Source organism: Asparagus officinalis, chromosome 8 (assembly GCF_001876935.1).
Source record: "Asparagus officinalis chromosome 8, Aspof.V1, whole genome shotgun sequence".
Lineage (NCBI taxonomy): Eukaryota > Viridiplantae > Streptophyta > Magnoliopsida > Asparagales > Asparagaceae > Asparagus > Asparagus officinalis.
In genome coordinates, this window is record NC_033801.1 from 114,989,390 (window position 1) to 114,993,485 (window position 4,096).

General features: G+C 33.4%; 1 long non-coding RNA gene across 1 annotated transcript; it reads left to right on the plus strand.

The window, feature by feature from the left end:
- LOC109822711 lies at window positions 837-2,813 on the plus strand. Its single transcript, XR_002242240.1, has 2 exons — window positions 837-940; window positions 2,294-2,813. It is a non-coding gene; the product is annotated as an uncharacterized LOC109822711 (long non-coding RNA).

Here is a 4,096-nt window from a genome sequence, read left to right on the forward strand (position 1 = left end):
CAACTGTTTGAATTACATGCTATTTTATATATAAGCATTTTCCTACAATTTGAAGTTTTCACCATAAAATTTAAATCCTACAAGTTTAGAGAAATACTAAACCATGTCAAATTGTCGTACTATAATTTTATTAATAACTTTGTAGTATATTAGAATGACAAAGTGGACTACTATCCCACCATTATATTCAAAATAAAGAAGAGATATCTCAACTTTAATCATTTAGTAAAGAACAGTACAAATATATATAGCTGCAACTTTTTAAGGTTAGACATACTAAAAGACTAAAACAGTAATAAAAACTATAATATATACAAATAACTTGAACTCATAATTTTATGGAATATTTACAAATCTACTTCGTTTTAATGTAAAACGCAATGTACATACCCACACAAGGCTATATATCTTGACAACCATATACGACTAAAATGAACATGAGTTACAAAAAAGATACACATTCACTTCCATTTTCAAAAATCATTTTCATTAGAAATAATCACATCACATGGGAGGAAAAGGGTTTATAATTGGAAAGTGAAGGAACAAAAAGTAAAGAGAAATATATTAATAAACAATATGGTTATTATTATGATATGAGTGAGATTGGTGGACTGGGGTTGGCTTGAAAAGAATCCAGGGTTAATCCAAACACACCAAGACAAATCTCGGTCCAGAGAGAGTAGAAAGAAAGTGCTATGCATGACATCCCATTTACTTTCTCTAGAGAGAGGAAAAAAAGATCAAAAGCTAATGGCTTCTCTTTTTCTAGAGAAAGAAAGAGAGAGGAGTTAATATATAAAGAGTTAGCTAGGTTGGAATGAATTAATCATGATGTGAGCTTGCTTCTTTTGTTTGTTTGGCCTCCATCCATGAGTCTATCTCTATAGCTTAGCTAGGGTTTCCTAAAGTGAGGAAAGAGAAAGAGAGGTTTTGGGTGGTGAGTGTAACGTGTCCTTATTGTTATTATTTAATATTTTTAATTAGTTTCCTTTTTTATTACAAGAAAAAAAATCTTGTCATTTGGCCTATAAATCCTCCCTGACTTCACTCCCTTGGCCCATCTCTCTCTTGCTCTTTCTTTCTCCTCTATTCTTTCTCTATCCATAGAAGAGGAGTGATTAATTAGTTTTTCCCCCTCATGGGTCTCTTTCTTCATCTCTATAGAAGAGAATTCTACACTTGAGCTCTTCATTTGTTTCTCTCTCTAGAGTTCTAGAGTTCTAGAGAGAGAGGGAGGGAGAGAGAGAGAGAGAGGATAAGGAAGAGGAGAAGAATGAAAAAAGGGTTATGCCTGGTTCCCTGTATGCCACACACATATAGATCAATCTCATAGTGAATTACTTGATTGGATATTGTGGGTGGCGTGCATGGAACCAAGCATACCTAGGTCTTTCTCTCTCTTTCTCTCTCCTTTCTCTCTAAGATTAGGGTTTTGAAGATTAGGGTTTTGAAATTTGATGAAGAAATGATGAGTAAATTAAGAGCAAGGTGACATGGGTTGTGCCTGGCTCCCTGTATGCCACACATATAGACCAAATCAATATTTTGAGCTCAAGATTGGCTACTATGGGTGGCGTGCGAGGAGCCAAGCATACCCTCTCTCTCTTTCTCTCTCTCTCTCTAGTCTCAAATTTTCAAATTTTTTATGTTTTGAGTACTTGTTTTCATGTCCATTAAGTTCTATGTTTTAGATTTATAATTGATTAGTTGATTTCATTGGTTAGTCTCATTTTGACGGACTACCCTTTTTAAGCTAGTAAATTATCTCTTCTTTCTCTCTCTATAGTCTAAAGTTTCATTCTATATATTTTCATGTTTTTTTTTTGAGTATTTATTTCATGCCCTTGAAGTTCTATGTTTTAGATATGATCTAATTTATGTGTTGATTCAATGGTTATTTCATGTTTCATTTTGATTAATTAAGGGGCTGCCTTTTGGGCAAGTTTCATTTTGATACTAGCAAATTATCTCTTCTGCTTTGCAGTGATTAGAGCAATTTCTTGCCTCTCTTCCACAGCGTAAATAATAAGAATAATCCCGGGCTTCTTGTTCTTTTTGTGGGATAGAACACAAGGCATCACGATTCAGATATATGGGTATATCTGTACTAGATATTTGTTTACCGTTTCAAGCTAATTATTTAGGTCAAGAAACACATTATTTCATCTATAAGGGAAAATTTTCCATCTATGATCATGTGATAGGGTTTTCTTATTGATATATTTGTACTTGATTTGGACTGCATTTTTGTACTTGATTTGGTGTTGATAATCTTTTACTTTTCATGCAGGCCCTAATTAAAGATAATCTTTGTTTGCGAAATCAATCTTCAAGATCAAGAAGCCAAGGTTTTCTTAATTAAGCCATTTTGTTAACTATTTGGAAGATCCAATATAATTGTTAGTGTTAATTGAGATATTTAAAGATCAACCTACAAGTTTGGAAATGATCTTGTAATGTTATTTTGGTGCAGTTTCGGAAAGTTTTGACTCGTGTTTTTAGTGATTCATAAACGGAAATATTTCTCATTGTTGTCTGATTAACTTATGATAAATGAAACGTGTTACCCTATTAAACACATGTTTGGATCTTATATCTTTTATCACATGCTCAGGTATAATGGAAGGAAAGATTTCAGAGATTTTAAGAAATGATTGTAAGTCTTGGGAAGGAAAGTTTTGATTTTTATGGGACTGTGATTCTGTCAATGTATAAAGATATATATAGGTTGTAAACATCTTTGTCATGTTTACTTCATTGGCAGAAGACCCTATTCATAGATTAATATATGATGTTGAGCTGAAAGTTTACATGTATGTGCAAGTGAACTCCATTGATAGCCTGAACTACTCTCTGTAAAGATTCTCTCTAGCTTTGTACAGAATTGTCAGTGACTCAATTTGTTCTCTGGATGTGACTCTCTCTCTCTGTCCCTCACACACACTCTCTCTCTCTCTCTCTCTCTCATGCACACGGAAATGGAATTTGATGTATAGTAATCTTTAAGTAGTAATGTATGCAAATAATTTGATGGGATTAATTTCTTGCATTAATTTTAATGCAAGAAATCTGGCTAGCTAGCTAGCTGAATTACTGGAGCGTATGATATCCAACACTTGTTTTATTGGATAAATTGTACATAACCCACATATGTTCTTTTAGTAGCACAGAGCCCTAACTAATTTATTGGCGCTTAGGCCCCGAATTGAGGGAGAAAGGTGTACAATTTATCCAACCATGCCCTCCAAATTTCACCATCCAAATTCGAATATTCTAGGAATATTCTAATTTGGAGAGTGGCTCCAATCCACACTCTCCAAATGTTTTCCTTTTTATTTTTTTTTGTCAAAAAAACCATATAAATTAATAATGTTGGATATAGTTTACATTAATAATTTTATTTTTAATAATTTATTTGGAAAAAAATATAACATTATAAATGTGTCGATGAGAGCTTTAAAATGAACCCAATATTAATAATGCAATACAACATATTTTTTTTTGGTCAATGAACTTAATTTTATTCATCTTCCAATTTGTGAATGAGCAGTACATCTAAGTGCCAACAGAGCTGGAAACCAAAGAATTACAGGTTCTCAAGAATATACTTTATATGTACATTTGAATTATCATTAAGAACTTTTGCAAAAACAGAAAACTTGATGTCACTAAGAATCTGAGCAGGGAGCTTCCTTTTGCCTTGAAAGATTCTCCGATTTCTCTCCCTCCAGATCATATAAACAGCAGTGGATAGGCACATCCTCTTCAATTTCTTCATAGGGCCCTTTCCTTTCAAACTATAAGAATACCAATTCAAAACCAAACCCCATACACATGACCTCCATCTATATTTCAACCATTCCATCACTAAATTCCAGACTTCAGCTGAAAATTGACATTCAAAGAAGATGTGGTTACTGGTCTCCAGTTCCTGTCTATTACACAGGACACAGTGAGTCTGATTTGAGCTCAGGATACCCATTCGGCCCAATCTATCTTTGGTGAGAAGTCTTGAATGACAAACTAGCCACAATATGAAAGAATGTTTAGGATATAAACAACTATCCCAAACAGTTTTAGACCAGGGCACTGT